General features: G+C 38.6%; 1 pseudogene; it reads left to right on the top strand.

Moving 5' to 3' along the window:
- LOC136790281 (uncharacterized) overlaps positions 1-21,751 on the top strand; it is a 33,189-nt pseudogene extending 11,438 nt beyond the window's left edge.
- The last annotated feature ends 356 nt before the right edge of the window (positions 21,752-22,107 follow it).

The following is a 22,107-nucleotide window of genomic DNA, read 5'->3' as shown; positions in this document are numbered from 1 at the left end:
CACACAGCAGTTTAAGAAAAGAGATTTCATTCACTATTGAAGCAATCAGGGGAATTTTAGAGAGGTGAAATGTAATTGCCTCTTACAAACCGGTTAACTGTGCTTTCATTATTACTATTATTTTTTTAATATTATCTTTGATTACAACACCTCTGCAGACTTTTGCAGGTGTGAATGTCTGAATTACCCACTGGCTGAAAAACATAATTTATACCCTTTTAAGGTTTACCTGAACTGAAATGAACAATACATATAAGCTTACACTGACGGACTTAGAGGGGTTTGAGCCTTTCAGCAATGAATACATGAATCAGTTCTATTGGCTAAGTATTTTCAGTGTTGATTAAAGAGACGCTTCCTAGTAATGAATATTCATGGTGTTATACGTGAATACAATGTGTTTGTCATGTGGTTTCTCTGACAGAGAATTTGAACATCCATTTGGGTATTTCCTGTTGTATATCCTGTTGAACAGCATGAACAGACATTTCTAAATTACAATATTAACTGGAAAAAAAAAAATAAAACAAGAACAAGAAAAAAAATCAACAAGACCAAAGAGATTCCTTATGGAAATGAAATTTTCGAAATGTTGAGGGAAATATTTGTTGTATTTGGGGATATATCTTTGCAGAGCTAGAGGTTTTTACATGCATGATACTTAAGTCTGAATTTAAGAAGGATAAATTCCTTTTTTTTTTTTTTTTTCATCTGCACAATTAAGCAGAAATGCATGTAGGCTTCTGAAATAAATACACCTCTCAGAGAGTGCTGCAACTGCCTGACTATGAAATTTCTTTGCTAGGAGCACTGCTTTTCTTGGTGAGATTTAGAGGGGAAATGTCTATTTATGCCACTAGTATTTACACGTCTAAAATGCTTGTTGACATGTATAAAATACAAACTGACTAAAAACTAAACTCAGAAATGAGGTTCTACACCACAGGATTAAAGTCATGGGAGCAGTCTGAATGGAAAGCATCTGACACATTTTCGGGCCAGCTGTCTGTAAATTGCCCCTTCTGTGCTAAGGTACTGTGTGGTCTCTGCTTCACTGCGTCATGCTGCAGCCATGCTACAAAGGCAAAGCTGAAAGCCAATATTCAAATGAGGCCTGAAGCCGAAATACTATTTTTCTCCATTAGAGGGTGGTCCCTCCTCATCATGGTTGAATTCCACTGGCAGCAGGAGAAGACCTGCAATGCAGTCAGCTGCGTCGTAGATGACACATGAATCAGGAGATGTCTGCGTCTTTCCTTCACGTGCCTTTCTCTGCCTTTTGAACATGGCAATTAAAGAAAATAAATGTGCATGGCCACAGGCCAAGTAGGTATACACATACATGCAGTACCTGTCTTCTTGCATATATTATGTATGCACATAAACGAAGACACCTGCACATGCATGTATTTGTACCAATAAGGCAGCTTAAAGACAGCTTACAGCTTTCCCACAGCAGCTGCAATGAAAGGAACTGAATTCACCACTGCACAATTATTCTTCTGTCAATAACACCTACTTAATTTCAGCCATGCTAATGAACTGTACATATATATATATATATTTTTAAACATTCAGCATATGCTTATAAGTGCAAACAAATAAATAATGTACTGGAAATAAAATCTTCACATTAAGATAAAGTTGTGATTAGGAATTTGAAAGCCAGAAAATGCCAAAATGCTACTTGCCAGAGAAATTTTGCTGCACTCTTGTGTGACCATGAACAATATAAAAAGCCTTTCACAACATGATTGCATTCGTTATTGTAATACCCTAATTCCATGCAGGCAACCCTATTCATTCAGCCTGTTTTCAAGATTATATATACATGGAGTAGGGTTCTGTTATGTCTTTTTACAGCTCAAAGTTAATAATAATAATAAAAAAAAAAATCAATAGAATTTCCTACTGTACAACATACTACCGAATAAGCGTTGCAATGAAATGTAAGAAAGAATTGCTGCTGGCATAATGAAACCACTTACACTTTGTATTTCATTAGCTTAATAGTAGTGAACTGTCTCATTCAGAGCATTGCCTATTATGAATCGTACATGACATGTAACACCCACAGAAAAGGCCTTTGAAGATTTGTAAAGGTAAAAAAAAAATAATAATAAAAAAGTAAGAGTCCTCTTCAATAAGAGCCAAAATAGAGAAAGCTGATCCCAAAAGAAGTTTGGACACTGAGAGCACCAATGAAAGCAGACTGTTACAAACAGATGAAGGTGGAATTGCAGGGTAACAATACTCCTGTTTTAAATTGACGTTGCTCCATTAAAGGCACTTCAAACCAGCAGAGGGTCCAGTCTCGTCACGGCCTGCACCTACAAAAGCATTTAATTCAACTAGAGTAATCTGGGAATGGAACCACTGAAACAGCAAAAGACTTCATGTTATGTGCATGTTTAAACACTTCTGACTGGGGACATGGTATTTATCTCCTCCCAGAAAAAAGCTTAATTCCCAGCAGCCAAACAGATCTATTTTCTATAGGTCATTTTTACTGTCTAGTCTACATCATCCTGTCCTAGGAGCGTGTCCCCTGTGAATGTTTACATGCAAAGATTTTTCATAAGGTTCTTGTAATCACCTCGCGTACATATAGAGAAGCAAATATCAAAGGTTTTGTTATGCTTAAAAACACCTATTCAGAAACGAAACCTATAGCAAGTACACATTTCTTTCACTTCGCTCTCTTTATTATTCTCCCTCATGTTAATACTAAAAGACAGAATTTCATATGAAAAATTTTCCAGATGCCTTGCAGCAAAATAAACAGATATACATTCACATTAATAATTCTGTAAGGTCAGATACTGAGAACTAAAGCAATCCTTTCAGGGTTGTTTTTCAGCCTTCAGATTTCAAAGATGCACAGCATATGGGCTAGCTATCCATCAGGCTCCCTCTGACTGTGAGCCTCAGACCTAACAAGACTGCACTTTAGAAAGCACATGAGCATTTCCTTGTAGACAGTATAGCAGAGAAGCAATAATTTGTGAAAAAATGTAGATCCACAGAGTACGTGCCACACAACAATTTATGCAATGGAAGTGTAGAGCGGTGGTCTTATTAGAATACGACCATTCTTACCCAGTGAAAGACTCAGACAGCTGTTGTATGGACAAAGCTTAATATTCCTTCATTTCCCATGCAAGCCTATTTTTCAAGCCCACAGTGTACCCACTCCACTGAGTTACATTTAAAACTACCTGGAGAGCTTTTTCATGTAGAGCTTGTGTTACTCATTCTACATATGGTGTGAAGTTCACAGATGAGAAATGTAAGTGCCTAAAATAAATACTACATGAACCCTGAGATGTGTGAGGGCCCTTGGGAGTTCAGCAAATGAAATGCCTATCAGTCTCTGACACAGCAGACGCTCTCTACAATTGGCAGCTTCATGCTTCATTATGCATGGATCAGATATATAGGTATGGCCCCAGGCAAACTCCCTGGTTTAATGGAGAGGTGCATGCCGGGGAAAGGCAAATGTCATTTGCCCATGAATTTGAAAGATGAGGGGAAAAGGGGAATGGAGTTGATTAATCAAATGTTTGAGGGGTTTATTTTGTACCATTTATCCTAGAGTTTCCTCACTGAGAGTTATTTGCAACATTATATGCATTGCACTTTTTATGTTTTGTGGATTTGACAATGTTTAAAAATGCAATTATTCTTGTTTACCCTGCTGAACAGATTCACAATAAATAACAAACAGCCAGGTTGTTACCTGCAGGAAAAAATAAAATAAAATAAAATAAAATAAAATAAAATAAAATAAAATAAAATAAAATAAAATAAAATAAAATAAAATAAAATAAAATAATAAAATAAAATTTGCTCTGCCTTTTATAATTCATGGAATGTTTCCTATGTTTGCAACATAGGGTCAGCAGACATTTGCTGAAACTGTCCAGAATTTGTTAAACATCGTTAGAAAGTATTGTGCTGCCTTAATGGAAAAAACAAACAACCAAAAAAATACAAAAAAACCCAGCCTATTCTAGAGACTCTACTACTGCATGATAATAGTCATGGGCATTCCTTGGAATGGAAAAAACAAACAAATTAAAAACACTAGTAGCACAATATTTTGCTTCACATGTATGTAGTTCTAATTAAAAGAAAAAGTGTAAACAGCAAATCCATCGTGACCCACAATTAAATGAGGTGGAAGGGAGGGGAAGGAAAGAGTAAAAGAGAAAATTATTACTGACAATCTCTTAAAAAAGAAAAAGAAAAAAAAAGCCTAAAACATTTATGGGAAAGGAAACTGCATTTCATCATTCCTGAGCAAATTATGACCCTGAGGGATCAATGCAGAAGAAGTGCTACTGAGTATTGGTGTGTCTTAATGAAAACCCTTCTTTCCACCTACAGCGTTTTCATTTGGAGATTTCAATCACGATATGTTCTGTCATTTAAACTTTAAAATAGCATTGTGAATATATTTTCTACCATGCCAACAACAATCATGTCAGATTGTCTTTGGGGTCATTTATATATAAAATTGTGTGTGTGGTACATCTTTTTCACAGTGAGCATCCCACAGAAGAATGGTATGGAAATGTTTTGAGCCTAAAACATGGATGAAAATAAAGTAAACCCAATCTATAAAACTGGGAATCTTAAGAAGATAAGCTTTCAGCAGCTGTAAAAAAATAAAGTGACAGAGGAAGAAAAAGAAAAGGAATGCCACTAATGTCTCTCAATGCTCTTTCTGTGTGTCCAGACAAGTTATGGTTAGGAATGTAAAACTTGAATTTAAAGTGCATCTGGTAGAGATTAAAAAGGATAAAGGGGGAAAAATCAGTTTGATGTACACTTCAAAATGCTGCTCATAATATAGTTTGTTCTATTACTTGAAAAGAGGGTATCACTGTTCTTTTATGTCTAGTTTTTAATCCTATGCTTTTAAAGTATCTTTTATTTGCTCCTATTTGAGGTGAATTGCCTTTCTTCAAACCTTAAATCTAGTCTGAGGATTTTGACTGTAGAGTGGCTTCCTTTGAATAATCTTCTGAAGTTGTATTTTATCCTCCATTTTACCAGTTCTCAGGTTTTCCTGGGTAGTTGTGAATATGTGATCTTCTGCAGTGAGAATCACCTGCAGGCTCAGGAATGCATGTTTCATACTGAAGCTGCCAATGTGTTGTGGCAGGGTCATGGGAGAGGTATTTTCTCAAGTTTGCTGAATTATGAACATGAATATAGTCACACTGAGTCATGCAAACATAAATCCTACTTCATTGCCATTTTTATATCCTACACTATGCATTAGCTTCTATTGAAAAAAAAAAAAGTTTTGGTCAGTTTTGGAGCATGTTAGAATTTATGAAGTGAACTTCAGTAACTAATTACAAACACATAAATCCCTCTGAAATCAATTAGGATATTTATCTGTTAGTAAACTACTTAGTCATTTACTTACAAGATAGAAAGAATGAAAAATATGAATTTCTGCTAGCACATCACTGAATGAAGACCGTGAAACTAAACTCAAGGGGCCAGAAACTGTAAGCAAAACACAACTACGCCAATGGGATACATGAAATACATGCGGAAAAAAAAAAGAAAAAAAGTCCACTGGAATCAAGTAAGCCATGGCTACTTCACAATTTTTCATATGATTAAAAAGAAATTTAGAGTATTCTTTACAGAACTTTGTGTTCAGCTAATGTGGAAGCTCTTTGTGGCAGTTCCAAATTTTTTTATTGTGTTTTAACATTGATTTGCTTGCTGAGGTATTGGTGGATGACCAGTGCCTGTAGTTCTGAGGCAGAGATAATAAAACATTAAAGGAAACTATGAGGTCCTCGAGGCATGATAATCTGAGGCTTGGTGCTTATCACCACATTCATTTGTAAGTTCAAAATTCAAAGTATACACATATGTATTGGATAAGATTCTCATTCACACTCAACCAGAGGGGTACTTGTCTTTCAAGAAGACAAATTGAATTGAATTCAGCATAAAACAACTTTATACTACCAACATAATATAAAATGGGCTCACTAAATACAAAATTCAGGCTCTAAGAAAAAGCAAATGTTTTGATTTTGTATTTTAACTTAAACAAACAAACAAACAAACAAACAACAACAACAAAAACACCTGTAGCCACTCAAAGTTCTTTGGCATTTTTCTTGTCACAGGCCTATATATTAATGGTGTACAAATCTCACTAATCAAGGAAAAATAAAAAAAAAAAGAGTAGATTATTTTTTGAGGCATATGATCAGTCAGTGAGCTGTATGAGACACTTCAGTTAACAGCCAAGTGCAGGATAAATGATACGGAACTGGTGACATGAACAACAAGAAATTTATGAGCAGAAAAAATACTTCAGATTTCATATATTTTAGAATTCTTGTACTGCTGGGAGAATTAAATAGCCATTTAATATTTGATCTACTTTTTAAACAATATTAAAACAAACTACTTTTTAAACAATATTTAAACAAAATTAAAAAACAATATTTTTAAACAATATTTTTTTTAATATTCAATTTTTGTTGAATATTAAACAATATTCAAAACTGAAACCTGTCATTCCAGTTCCCTGGCTGTAGTCTAGTCTTTAATAACAGAAAGATCAGCTGCATGTTTTCTTTAAGTGGGCATAACTACAACTGGATACGGTGTAAGCCCTGTAAATTATAACCAAACAGTTTTATAAATTTAAATGCAGATGCCATCAGGAGAATAAGAGTTGACCTGTGAGACAGTGCAAGACCTTCAAAACTCTAAGGGTGCCACAACAACACCACTTCACATCTCTTAATGGTACAAATTGGACTTCTTCCCCTCATATAGGAAGCCTGGCTACATCCCAGTTGTAGCTATTGGCAAGAGTTAGCCACATTTATGAAAAGACGATATCCTGCAAATAAAATGCTCTTAACCCTCGCCAAGAATTTAAGAAAACCACTAATATGGGGAAAAAAACAAACAAACAAACAAAAACAAAAGAAAACAAAACAAAAAACCAAAACAAACACCTCTTAGCTTGATAGATTTTAACCATGACTCCAACAGAAAATATTTTAATAGATTGCACCATCCTGCAGAGAAAATTGGGTTTTGTCCCTGCTTTATGTCCTTTCCGCAACCATCACCTCTCGTCTCCTTTTATCTTCCTCCACAGTCATCAGAAATCTTTTTTTTCTTCTTTTTTCTTTTTTTCACTTTCCCAACTCATGCTTTTTTCCTTGAGGTGTAGAGTACTGCTTGTTCAGATTGATGTGTGTGACTGGCAGTGAGAACTGAAATGAAGGATGGCTACATGCTAATGAGAGCACCCCTCTCGTTCTGTGCTTCACACTCAGTGGCAGCCAGTGATTAATGGAATGAATGGAAAGGAGGGCTGTGTGGATGGGTCCAGTGCTGCTGTCAGGATCCATGGAGAGCAGCAGGAAAGCATCCACCTACATTTACATCTCTCTGGCCTGCCTCAAACATTTGCTGTGTACCCCTTGCCTCACTTCTGCCCTATTCACTGCTTTCATCCTCTCTCAGTCTCACTACTCCTTCAAATATCTGCATTTCTTCTATCCCTCTCAGAACCTTTAACCTTTGTTGCTGCTCACCAATGTGCAGATACCTTTGGTGAGGTGTTGGAAAGCTTTATTTTGCCTATGAGATAACAGCAAGCACTAACCAGGGAAAATGTCCAGAACTTGTACGTTGTGAATACTCTTGGTTTGGGACACAATATAAATCATTCTGCTTGTGAAATTGCCTTAGCTATCCCAGTACTGTTTAAGGAGAAGGAGAAGGAGAAATGTGATCAATCCAAGAGAACATGCATGTGGGGGAATACTCAGACAGGATAAAGTGATACTGAGGAGAATTTCAGCTCAAAGTCCAGCTGTTTCCTTTGTTTAAGGCTGCAAATGAAGCAAGTAAAACCTACCATTCATCAGGAAGGAAAAGATAACTCCCTTTTTTTACTTTCTTCATACACAGTTTGGGAAGTATAACTTGTCTTTTCATTTAGTTACCATCAATCAGACTGCACTTATCTTGTACCCTATCCTGTCCCCTTTGCTCTAAGCTTCCCTCAACAGCCCTGTTAACTCAACAACGTGCAAAAGCACAAACGCTGCTGCTCCAAAATTATAGTGACCATATCTCTGCAGTTTATGATTTAAGGATTGCACTACCTCTTCATGGTTGAATCAGCAGCAGTTAAAATGATGTTAACAGTTTTCCTAAAAACTAAAGTGAACTTGCTTGAGGGGCTCTAGTAGCTTGATCATACATCTAGTGTCCTTTTGTACAGGATGAACTTCCCTCAAACTGGAAAAATACCTATTCCAAACCTCTAGTGTAGTGTTAATAATCAGAGTCACTTTCCAGAGTGACTAGTTTCACAATATGACTAATACTGGTATTGGGTATCTTCATGCAGGACATATGGTCACAGAACTTCTGCTAAGGAAACCAGTCTTGAAAGAGCGGACCTTGCCCTGAAACCTCTTGAAACTGACAGGACATCAAGGAAGATTATTAGAGGTGGTTTGCTATTGTCCTTTTGCAGGACTTAGGAATTGCAATAACCTTTGTTAGTCTTGACTTCTGTCTTCCCTGAACAGCTTCAGAGAAAATGTTCTCAATGTACATTTCGAGACAATTAAGTACTGTTTGTACCAAGTAGTATAATAAAAGCCACTGTTCTGCCAAGATCTATATTCCCAGGATTGAAAAATGGATATATTTGACATATATATGATATTATATCAGTCTTTTCACTCACTGTATAAGAAACCAGCATTACAACACTATTCAAAAGGTCGTCTCACAGGTTTCATGATTTTTTTCCAGATTATATATCAAAATATTTTATCTGTTAGTTTCAACCTTGTTCTAGTTGCATTGACATATGATCCCAAGCCAGCACAATTTGGCATGTTTTGAACAAAGTGTCATTCAGTTAGACTGTAAATGTGGGTTATAATTGGTGAGATTAAAAGAGAATGGAAAAAAATTATACCCTTTGTAATGAGGTGTTGTTTTTCTGTACAAATGACAAGGGTCTACCATGGCAGCTGACATCAGCAGAAATGTCAAACCTCTCTGCTGAGCAAAACTCAGTACAGAATACAACTTGAGATTCTCATTTACTAGCCTTGTTTAACCTCTTATCAGTGACACATACACTTTTAATAATAAAATAATGATTGCAGCAAAAGTTAAATTTCTGCCTCTAGACTGAGGGATGTACTACGGGATCTCTGAAAGAGCCCCAAATATATTTCGTATCACCTCATATTAACACAAGCAATATAATCCTAATTTGCATAGCTGCCGTGAGACACGTGCAGGGAAAATTGCTTCCTGGTCTTTAGAAACAGCTTTTGTCTTTTCCCATGATATGAATTTGTAGTAACTGGAGTTACAGTGTGTGTACCATTAGAAAGGGATGAATAAGCATTGACTCATTGGAATTCCAGAAGGATGTAGCTTTTCAGGGTAGTATGGAAGCTGTTGCTCATGAAATTTTCAGTGTTCCTTACTGCAAGAATGCCACTGCCATAGTGTGGTTTGCCTCTTTGTTAATCCTTCCATTGATACTTCATTAATCCATAAGAAGGGTGAATGAATGGGATGATGGAAAAGAGATAAATAAATTCTGTTTATTTACATTCTGACCTTGCAGACACTTTTGATCTCTGCATGTGTAAAAATTAATTCCCTAGTCACGGCATCTAATACAGCAGAAAGTTACCCATGAAAAGAGCTTGCCTACTCAGGAAAATTGACAACCGAATGGGCTACCTTAAGAGGGGCTTTGCCAAACCCTTCTCTGTAGTCAAAATTTATGTTCCCAAAGCATGCAGAATAAGACAGGTTAATTTATCCTGTACTCTGAAATCCCCTCAGAGTCTGGGGTGGTAGTAGAGGTGGTTTGGTTTTCTGCAGAAATCACCTGTAGAGACCTCTTGACACTGCGTTCATGCTGGTGTGTTCTAATCATGCTAAAATGCGAAGCAAATGCTATTACAGTCCAGAGAAATGAATAAGACATATGAACGAAGTCCTTTCAATCTAGAACTTGGAAATATTTCACTAGAAAATGGAAGATACATAACAAAACATCTGTGATAGAACAAACGTGTAACTGTTATAAAGAAATACTCATGAATTCTTCTTCATATACTTCAATATTTCATGAGTTCTTCAATATTGAATTTGTCACAAACTCACTGGTTGGTGACAAATCTGCCATTCAGGTTTAATTCTGAACCACATTGGGGTCTTTCCTCATCTAAACACTGCATTGCAACTGCTATCAAACCCATTTGTATTGTGTTTTGTTTGTTTGTTTGTTTGTTTGTTTTTGAGCAGAACTATTATATTTGAATACAAAGTAAAGATGTGGCAGGAGTGTATTAAGTAACTTAAATGGAAAGAGAGGAGAGAGCTATACTGTTCAATGAGATTGTCCCCACCTTTAAACCAATGGGTTGCTCACTAAATGATGACAGTGAGCTTCTTGTAGTCCAGGACCTTCTGCTGTTTTCTGACCTTTCTGGCAGTAGGCTGTCCAAAAAATCGAGTCCCTTAGAGCTGTGATCTCTCTCCCCTAGTGTGCTCTGTCTCTTTTTTTCTATGAAGTCTCTCCTCCAAACTTTACCTTTCTTTCAAAGATCTCCTTAACCATTGCCTTCTCTTCCAAAACCTTTCCCACGCCAGGGAATGTTCCACTTCATTGGTTCACTCTAAAACAACTCCTACTACAGAGATTTATACCTTTGCCAAATGCAATGCTTCCTTGCTTCAAATCCCTTGTCTCCCACATTTCTGCTCTGGTAGCATCATCCCTGAGTCACACCAAGATAACCAGTAGTGCCCTACAGATCTTTCAGACCCTTTCTTAGCCAATAACATTAATCCTCCTATATTTCCATAGCCTAATGAGACCTGTTACCAGATAGTCTTAAGGGACGCACATGACCAAGCCCATTTCACTCAGCCAGGACATTGTTTTCTCAGGAGCTCCACCTTCAAAAGCTAAGGTCTGGCAGAACTGATGATCTTTAGAAAACATGACTCTTCTAGGAAATAACCTTATATCCCAGTATTGACAAATAGTTGAAGAGTTAGGATGTAAAAGAACACAAAATGATTGGTTGTGGTGGCATGGGTAACACTGCACGCCCCATCATGTGAACATGTGTATGAGGAAGGCAGGGGGGCAGGATGGCAGAGTCATCCACAGCCCCTACTGCTCAATGGAGTGCCTCTGCTGAGGCTGGACAGGTGCTGGAGGACGTGTTGGAAGGCTTGTGGGAGCCAGGTCCGGGAGGTGCATAACTCATGGCCATGGTAAGATATATTAAACACTCCAAGGTTCAGCTTTGCAGAAGTGTTTACAGTAAATGTGAATGCAGACGCAGTTCCTGTTGATCAGCTGACATGTAGAAAGCAGCTCATTCTCCCAGAGATACAATTAGACCCTTAATGAGCCTAAGCACTTACTTTGGGTACCAGTGGTAAGAACTATTGGTAAGAACTATTGCCAGACCTTTTATTAAAAAGAATGATTGCTTCAGCACTGGATAACTCTGGTAGTTTTATTATAGCCTGGCTACAGTTAGTATATTTTCTTTAAAGCTGAATGAGGGTAATGAAGAATAATTGTGAATATGTGAGCCATATTCAACAACTCTTAATCTACCTTGTGCTATTCTGAAGCCATAAAGCAATTATTGACAGCTACAGCACAACAGACAACAGATTTGCTATTTCCTTGCATTACTGGAGTGGCACAAACCAGACAGAATCTGCCAATAAGTATCACTCTTTTGTCCTTTGAGCACTTTGGTTCAGCTATACCATGTCTGAGCAGTATTCAAAGAACTGAGGTAGGCAGGTTTGAAATTCATATCACAAATAACAGTGTTAAAGACTTTTCAAATATCCTTATGCTCGTACAGTGTTGAGATGCACTTCACTTTAATGAATTTTTAAATCGCAGAATTGCCTTGTGAATGCTCTAGAAAAAATGAAAGACAAAAAATAACAACATTCTATATGCATAAGTACTACTCAAAGAGTTCTAATTTCTGTATAGCTCGTGCTGCAGTATTCAGGCTTTATAGGCTTCCAAAGAGATCTTCAGTTGAATTATTGTTGATCTTTACAGTATGTCTCCTGACACTGAAATTGATGTGTATTCATATTTTATTTTAATGGCATTGAAGATGATACTCATATTGTTGTAATAAGTATTATCTTCAGGACTCACAGAGCTTAAGGTTGTATCAGAGCTCCCATTTAAGTATCAGTGCTAATGCTGCTAATACTGATCCTATTAAATTGCACATAAACTTCTTTAGGCACTTAGAAGATCTTTTCAGTGATAGAATTCAGTAAGCATTTGGACAGTTGTGTACAGGAGCACAGTAATATTTACACTGCTCATGGAAAATAATATGTTTGCGTTTACTTTCTCTTGCTTTCTAGGATAATAATATACGTTTTTATTCCTCATAAAAGAGAAGCTTTCAGGAAACAGGATTGCTAGTACTGAAACTTACTCTTCTAGACAGCTGCAGACACTTGCCTGCTGGTTAGCTATACTTGTTTCAGACCCCAACAAGCCTTCTGAAATGGAGCTGATAACATTGTAGCATCTCATAAATAGAAAGCATAGATGCATACCACATTTTATTACACCGGCTGTATCTGCAGATGTGAGACAACAATTCTGTAGCTCTCCTACCAAAACCTTCATTAGATTATGTATTGCATGTCCCTTCAAAGACAACTGTATTCAGTGCTTGAAGTGGAAGAGTATGTGGTAGAAACATAATACAAGAATGTTTTGTTTTATTTTTTTTCTTTCATTGTTTGTTTCTCTTAAACAACAACAACAACAACAACAAACAAAACAGATCACCCACACTAACATTTCATTAGGAAAGGACTATGTTGATAATATAAAAAGGAATTTAGTGAAAGCATCAGTCTCACTTTCTCCACAGTACAGTGCAGGGGTGGCCCAGCCCAAGAGATTCCTGCAGGAGCATGCAGCATAGCCCTGCTCATCAGCCATGTCTTGCTGGGTGAGTGCTTTGACGTTGGGACCAGCAGCTACATTTGATGGTATTTAGGCATCGTTCAGGTTAAATGAAACCTTGACATTGCCTTTGCAATTCTCCTGCACCTGCCTTGAGAAGAATATGAACAAATGCCTGACTTCTTGGGCTGGAAAGACCAGCTCTAATTTTCTCACCTTTTTATCTCATCCATTTGTAGTTAAACTGTGTATAGTTATACTTTCAGCTGTTCCAGAAGACTGGCTGAATTGGGCATGGCCTCAGAAGTCCCAGCAAAACTGTCAGAACCAGATAGTTAAAGACCAAAATGGCCTTTAACCAAAGAGAACCAGTAACATGGATGGTTCAGACTGCATTTACTCTCGTCCCATATTTTTTGTGATTGCATATATGAGTGCAAAGTGAAGTCCTGCCCCTCTTTTGCATTTACTGGGCCTGCTATGGTTGCTTTCCTAATGTTAAATGCCTCTGAAAGATACACATCATGGTTCTTAACTGTTTCAATAGGATAGTGAAGAGAAAGGGGTGCTGAAAAAAATGTAATGAAGGAATAAAAATAAAATCACAAGACTGGTTAGCATTTCTATTCCTAACTGAGAAAGTGTCAGCTGCACTCATGTCTGAAACTCCAGGTAATCAGAAAAACTAAAGGCAGCTGCAGTGGCAGACTGAGGTTCCTGACCAAAATATTTTCTGAATGTTTTGCAATGTGGCTAAAAATTCCTTGTACCTGTTATCCCACATTTGAATATTATTAGAATCTAGTGACAATAATGAAATGCACAAGATCATATGCAAAGAGCCTCATTACCTGTCAGCCCTTAGGAGGGCTGATACAAGGGAATTGTAAATGCATGTTACACCGTGGATACTGAGATGACTGCCATCCTTTGCCTATGGGAAAGTATTTGAACATCATGTATCAGCACCTTCTGTACCTATTCAAAATAAGGATACTGAACAAAACTGAACAAACTGCTAGTCTGGGCATTTCTAATTAGATGTGCAGCACGGAAATATTCCACATGAGAGAGGGCATCTGAATCTGACTCACAGCAAGCTTCACATGTTATTTAGCAAAACTGCTTAGTACAGTTAGCTGTGCAATACAGTTATATAACTTCTTAAAATAATTTGGTTGCAGTGTCTCAGATCTTCAGCAAAGATATTGGAGTGTAGCGGGGACGAAAGTATCAAAGATTAACACCCAAGAAAACTTTAGTATCTAAAACAGAATGGACATGTATGAAAATCATGAACTCAGGTACAGCCATTCATTTCAAAACAGATCATTCAGTTCAAACATTGACATGTCTGAACTCTGAAAAAGATTCCACTTTTGTCTTTAACTCTGAGTTTCCCTGCATACCTAGAAGTACACATTTGTAGACAGATATTCAGAATTTGCTTTGTTCTGGAAGGGTTGATCAGAAGGCATTTAACACTTCCTTAGGCTAGGTAGGAACCAGAAACTACATATTCCTCCCCCTAGGTCCTTGGAGGTGCTCACATAGGGAAAAAAAAATCCTTCTGAAAGCCTAATGTATCAGCTAAGCAGTTAGGGAACAGGGAACTTGGAAATAGATAGTCATGAAATCCAGACCTCACACTTCTAGAAGTATATAAATATTTATGAATTGTATATATATACATATATATATATATTGCTTAATATTAAAGTCCAAAATAACTCTAGGATCAGAAATCAGAAAACACACTTCTCTCAAGCCTATCTCAGCTCGGTAAACTGTAATTGCAGTTACAACATCTCAGCATGCATACATGCATTCCTGTCTAGATTTCTTTGTTTGCTCCTTTTTTCTTCTGTGGTTTAATAGCTGCAAAGTGAGCATTAAGAGTGATACATTTCACCCCTACTGCCAGCAAATGGCCTGTAAAACGGCTTTTTGAAACTTCTCTCTGCAAGTTGCTTCATTCCAGGTTAATATTGTCAGATGGTCCTTCATCTGGTGCAACAGAGGAAGTGGTTTCCCATCACCAGAAGATGGAAATGCCTGTTATGGGAGGGCTTGCATCTGACACCCACCCTACTTTCACCTATTATAATTGTAAAAATCAGGAAAAGGACTCAGAACAAAAAGAAATCTTCCCTGAATGAGGTGCCAAGACACTACAGGGAGATGAGGATCCTCTGGTAGCTATAGTTTTTCCTACTTTCTAGCTGCAATCAGCTGCATGTTGACTATATTAACACTAGGCATCTCCCTACTTAGAACAGTCCTTTATATCACTTTTGGAGGAGCATAAATAATTCCATAATCCAATCTGTAGGAGCCAAGACAACTAAAACAGGTTCTGGTGCACACAGCAGTCTACAAATTAAAGTTCTGGGATATGTCCAGGGTGCCTCCTTGCTACAGGGGTGTCCCTGCACTACAGACCTTGTCCTAAACCTCTTTGGTTATAAATTAGGTATTTCCCAAATATTGTCATGGAGATAATAGCTCAGAAACATTAATTGCATGTCTGTTTTAGAGTGAAAAGTTGTCAAGACACTATTTGCATAATCGTGTTATTTCTAGGAAGGATACTTTTCATGCCTAAGTAAATACCATTCTAAGAATGTGCTTATGCACTAGACAGGCAACGAGCAATTTGTAGCTGCCAATTTGTCCTAAGATATCAATTGTAGATGCTGAAATTGCCTTGGAGTATTTTTTTTTATATGTATTTTGTTTAATATGCAGTAAACACATAAAATAATCTGCTTTTAAAAAGACATTCCTCAGTTTTCAATTTTACGGCATCTTCACTCAAGTTAGATGACATCTGAAGCAAACAGGGGTAAAAGAGCCTTCCTGTGGGAGTAAACTATATTTACACCCTCTATGAAGTTTTTTTACTGTGCCAGAACACTCCAGTATAATCAGAATCAGGTGTACTTTTTGCCTACTGTTTTTTTGCTTGCTCTACCATGCAATTCTTTTTTTTTTTTTTGCTTTTTTTGAAATGCCTGATGATGTCCTAGCTGGCAGGCCTGATTCCTTGGTGCTATATATTTTCCTGTTGATGATTTCTCCTACAGTTACAAATTCCTCAACTATGTTTAGTTTACATTGACCTTCCCAAGACCCAATAAGATGCAGAGAGAGAATGAAAATGGGGTATATTGCTGTCTGGAGGTACTTGTCTCTCTTTCTAATTTAGAGCAGAAAATTAAACTAGCTTAGATTAGATACCTAAATTTGGATGGCAGATATTTGGTAAGATGTATCCCACTCATGACACTTCTTTACAACTCTTTAGCAATTAAAAAACAATGAAAACAAACATAAATTTTCACCTATCCCAGGGATACTAAATATTGTAGTCCTAAAAATGTTGTAAGTAGTCTCAGGAAAATCAGTCCAAACAGCAGGGAATCCCCCAGAGCTGATGCATTTCTCCCTGTGCTACCTTTGAATCCCTGGGCAGCCTGACATGCTGAACTCTGAAACCAAATTCAAACCTCAAGTTATAACAGAAAAGTGAATAGCAATTTAAAATTAGGAAAAGAAAACAGCTGTTTCAGTTAAAGAAAAGCAACAACACAAGTAAAAATATGGAAAAATCTGAGGCTTGAAAAGAGACCATAGATTGTCCAGGGGAGAAGGCAGGATGTGACTTAGAGCCACCAGAGCAATGGAAACAATTTAGAAAGGAAAACTTCTATTCCTGACATTAAATTAAATATTCTGCAAGTACCCAAAGATTAAAAAGATTCTGTAGGTAACATTAAAGTTGTAAGTAACTTAAAATGCAATGGGAAAAAAAAAACAAGTCCACTTGCAAAGCAACAGTAAAAAGCAGAAGGAAAAAGCAAATTGATTTTGCACGGTGACCAATTGATCAAAAATCTCAGCCCTGGCAGGCAAAATGAGGGAGTAAGTTCAGGAACTACTGATATGTCACAAAGATTGTATCAGAATTAGTCCTTTTTTTCCACTTATGACAAGAGATCTCCAGCTGAAGCACTATCCCTCTGTGCAACAACGGGCTGAGTAAAAAATGGAAATTAAACCGGATTTCATTTTCTTCATCAGCCTTTTCCAGAATCTGCTTGGGGAAATGCATGAGACTGCCTATCTGTCTGTGTGTGAAAACTGGCAGGGTAAACAGGCTAATCAGCTCCAACCATGCCTTTTGCAATCAGACTCTCATGAGAATTGCACACACTTTTTCCACCCTGTTTCTTTTGAAAATAAGCACTCGTATTACACAGACGATCTGCATTGAATTAGTGACAGCTCTGGGCGAACACCAACCCACCCAATTTAGGCAAGTCTGCTTGTCAGCTTTGTTTTTTGAATCTGTACAAAAACACGTGTGCCCCTTGCAGTATTGCCTGGTGCTGCTCTCTTGCTTTCTTTAGGCACATCGGAACAGTATGCCCAGAATATTGCATATTCAAAAAATAAGTTGGTTAGCTCAACTAATTTTTATATCAGCACTCAGTTTTTGGCCTCTTTCTTTCCCAGGTTGCAGAACCTGAAAACTGACAAGACGCTGTGGTAATTTCACTGTGTTTGTCATTAGAAGAAGCTATGAATGTTTGCAGCCAAATCATTTTTGGACAGGTGGACAATTGCCCAGAGTGAGAGATGCTGGGTATCGCAACATCCCCTGGCAGCAAAAGTCCCTTTCAGGGACTCCATCCTCACCAACTGGCATCCTTATGTGTGACCATATACTTTGCAAGCATCTGTCACTGCTCCATGTTGTTGAAGGACAAGTTCTGAAAGGCCGTCATATAAAAAGTGTGCTCCCCACTGGGGATTACCACTGAAATGTGGTACTTATGGTGCCTCCATTCTGTATTCTTGGTTAACATCTTTAGACACCAGCCTGATAAGATTTAAATGAATCCACACAAGAGAGCAAGAATGTTTCAGGTGTCTCCCACAGTCCTGCTCCAGGGACCTATGCTCTATCTGTGTACCAAAGAGTGTTACATGCTGGACCATGCATTCCTGTCTCTGACTGTTCCCCTAAAGAAAATCTGCAGACTGAGTGTCCATCCACTGTTACCCTTCAGAAGCACACAGGTTGCACTAGGAGCCTGGCACTTAACTGAAGCAGTGGACAACAGGGTGATTAGGAGATGGTGATCTAGCTGTCTGTGAGGCTGCAGTTCTCAGTGTCCTGCAGTGTGATTTTTAATTTATTAATTAACTCAGGTATACAAAAAAAGTAAAGTGTATTAAGAATTATAGAGCCCTATTTAATCGGGGTTTGTTCTTATGGCATAATTAAAATGATTCTGTGTTGCTGTTAAATCCTTAAATAGCGATTGCTTTCAACAAGGTTTGACTGCCTATGCAGTGTTGGTTTTGACTGAGTGCTGTGACTGCAAGCTGACAATATTGCAGGGCCATCTCGTTAGGTGGAGGGATGCTTCTGCACTCCACTATGCTGAAAGGTACCTTTTATATTTATTTTCACACTGCCCTGTTATTTTACATAACATGTTCTGGTTGGAGGCATACATCAAATAAAGTGAATAATAAGTCTTAAAGAATATATTTATATTCCACCATTACTACAAAATCTGAGTATACTTACATAAAGAAAATAAGTCGGCTTATGAATGGGAAAGTCTGTCCCCTCTCTTACTCACTCTTTCTCCATTGAAGAATCACAGCCCATCCTAGACAATATCAATTAAAAACTCTACACAGCAACTTGCACTGAAACTATAAAAACTACAGACATATCCCAGCTGCTTTTATATAGTTATTTTAGGGAAGAAATTTGCTGTAACATGACTGCGTGGGCTAGCTATCTGAGAACATAGCTAGCAGGCATCCCATGAGTGCTTACACAGGGCAAAACAGACTCCCCTGGCACCAATTCTTCACTGTCAGTCAGGCTAGCGACACTGAGGCTGGAGGCTTCCCTAGCTGTACCGCTTTCACTTGTTATGGGGATATGTCCCCATAGAAAGGAATATATTCCTTAGAAAGGAATTCAGAACAAAACAAAACAGTCATACTGAAGTCATACTGCTTATCTGTTAAGACTACACAGAAGAAGCGTTCTTCAGCCAGGATGCCACTCACATTCAAATGGTTATACACAGAAGCTGGTGATAGGTACCCATTTGTGAGAGTGAGATAATGCATTACTTTCCTGAAAGTAGGCAGATTGCTTATTAAATTTAACTTGCCGTCTGTCTTCTGGCAATGCCAGTGACAAAACAAACTGCCTGGGCTTGGGCCATATTGGAACAAGAAATGAGGTAAACAATGACATTAAAAAGTAATGCTCTGCAATAGCATTTCTTTTTACTAAGTCATTCTAATACACTATTCCATACATGTAAATTATGCGTGATAGGCATAAAAGACTCTTGTTTTGAATTACCTGCATTATTTGCTGGTCCTTTCAGAGTGTTAATATAACTGGTATACAGGCAAGCTGGCAAGCTTGGGTCATTTTCGTTGACTGATATATCTGTCAGGTAAAAGACCCTGCGATTTTGAAGCTTCTGGTGTAACCAGATTCAGGGAACAGTGTCTGACGGATATTCATACTGCTAGAAAAATACACACTAAAGCAAAATATGTACACTTTTAATTTTTACACAGCACAAGCTGAAATCCAAGCAACTCAAGACGGGCATCAGCAGTTTGAAAGGAAGTGTCTAAAGCCTTCAGTCTCTGGCACGGTTCTAACAGTATTTAAACACTAGTAGTCTGGAATACTGCTATAAGAGAGCTCTAAGAACTGTACTCACTGGTGCAGAGTTAAATGATGGACCATGTCCAAAGAGGAGGAATTCATAGAATCATAGAATATTTCAAGTTGGAAGGGAAGCACAATGATCATGGAGTCTAACTCCTGGCTCCACACAGGACCACCCAAAAATCAGACATTATGTCTGAGAGCATTGTGCACGTGCTTCTTGAACTCCGACATGCTCAATACTGTGACCACTGCCCTGGGAAGCCTGTCCTAGTGCCCGATCAGTCTCTGGGTGAAGAACCTTTTCCTAACACCCAGCCTGACCCTCCCCTGTCCCAGCTCCATGCCATTCCGTCAGGTCCTGTCGCTGTCCCCAGAGACCAGAGCTCAGTGCCTGCCCCTCCGCTCCCCTCGTGAGGAAGTTGCAGGCCGCCATGAGGCCTCCCCGCAGTCTCCTCTTCTCTGGGCTGAACTAATCAACTAACCTCCACAGGACCTCATACTTTGTCCCCTCTAGACCCTTTACCATCTTTGTAGACCTCCTTTGGACACTATCTAGTAATTTAATGTCATTTTTATACTGTGTTGCCCAAAACTGCACACAGTACTTGAGGGGAGGCCACAGTAGGACAGAGCAGAACAGGACAATCCCTTCCCTCGACCAGCTAGCAATGCTGTGCCTGATTCATATGCGTTATGACTCCATGTGCGTTCATATACACTAGTCCAAATGGGTAGAACAGTTTGGAAAAAAAAAAAAGGCTTCATGCCTCTTTTATATTCATTGTCCATAGATATGAATGATTATACAAATGCCAAATGATAAAGAAACAAATGATAAAGAAACTCCTCAAGAAACTGGCTGCTTGTGGCTTGGACTGGCGTACGCTTTGCTGGGTTAAAAACTGGCTGGATGGCCGGGCCCAAAGAGTAGTGGTGAATGGAGCCAAATCCAGTTGGAGGCCGGTTACTAGTGGAGTCCCCCAGGGCTCAGTGCTGGGGCCGGTCCTCTTTAACATCTTTATCGATGACCTGGATGAGGGGATCGAGTGCACCCTCAGTAAGTTTGCAGATGACACCAAGTTAGGTGCATGTGTCGACCTGCTCGAGGGCAGGAAGGCTCTGCAGGAGGATCTGGATAGGCTGGAGCGATGGGCTGAGGTCAACTGTATGAAGTTCAACAAGGCCAAGTGCTGGGTCCTGCATCTGGGGCGTAACAACCCCAAGCAGCGCTACAGGCTGGGAGAAGAGTGGTTGGAAAGCTGCCTGGCAGAGAAGGACCTGGGAGTACTGGTTGATAGGCAGCTGAATATAAGCCAGCAGTGTGCTCAGGTGGCCAAGAAGGCCAACAGCATCCTGGCTTGCATAAGAAGCAGTGTGGCCAGCAGGTCTAAGGAGGTGATTGTCCCCCTGTACTCGGCTCTGGTGAGGCCGCACCTTGAGTACTGTGTTCAGTTTTGGGCGCCTCACTACAAGAAGGACATGGAGGTGCTCGAGAGTCCAGAGAAGGGCAACGAAGCTGGTGAGGGGTCTGGAGAACAAGTCTTATGAGGAGCGGCTGAGGGAGCTGGAGCTGTTTAGCCTGGAGAAGAGGAGGCTCAGGGGAGACCTCATCGCTCTCTATAGGTACCTTAAAGGAGGCTGTAGAGAGGTAGGGGTTGGTCTATTCTCCCACGTGCCTGGTGACAGGACAAGGGGGAATGGGCTAAAGTTGCGCCAGGGGAGGTTTAGGTTGGATGTTAGGAAGAACTTCTTTACTGAAAGGGTTGTTAGGCATTGGAATGGACTGCCCAGGGAGGTGGTTGAGTCACCATCCCTGGAGGTCTTTAAAAGACGTTTAGATGTAGCCCTTAGTGATATGGTTTAGTGTAGGACTTGTTAGTGTTAGGGCTGAGGTTGGACTAGATGATCTTGGAGGTCTCTTCCAACCTAGACGATTCTGTGATTCTGTGAAAGCATCAGATCTATATAGGTGTTAAATAAACAGCAAATAGTCCCCTGTTCATTTCCAAGTCTAATTAGGTTGATCAGTTGAAGAAACTTCAGAATAGCTCATAGCTAGTAAAATATGAAAATAACAGTATTTTTGTTAAACATAAAATACATACAATTCCATAATGTCTAAGTTCACTAATGTCTGGTACTGGTATAATTGTATTAAACAAACAAAAAAGCAAAGCATCACCACCACCACCAACAAAAAAAATTTACAAATACTGAATGTTTTCCTGCAACAGTTAGAATATCGTATCGGTAACTAAAATCAATAGTTAATTGAATTATAATACCATGATTAGATTACATGACAGCCATGTACTTACTTGTCAGTCAGCTGTAACTTGTGTTA

Source organism: Anser cygnoides, chromosome 3 (assembly GCF_040182565.1).
Source record: "Anser cygnoides isolate HZ-2024a breed goose chromosome 3, Taihu_goose_T2T_genome, whole genome shotgun sequence".
NCBI lineage: Eukaryota > Metazoa > Chordata > Aves > Anseriformes > Anatidae > Anser > Anser cygnoides.
Note: the sequence above shows the minus strand (reverse complement) of the source record. Positions and strands in the feature narration are given on the sequence as shown.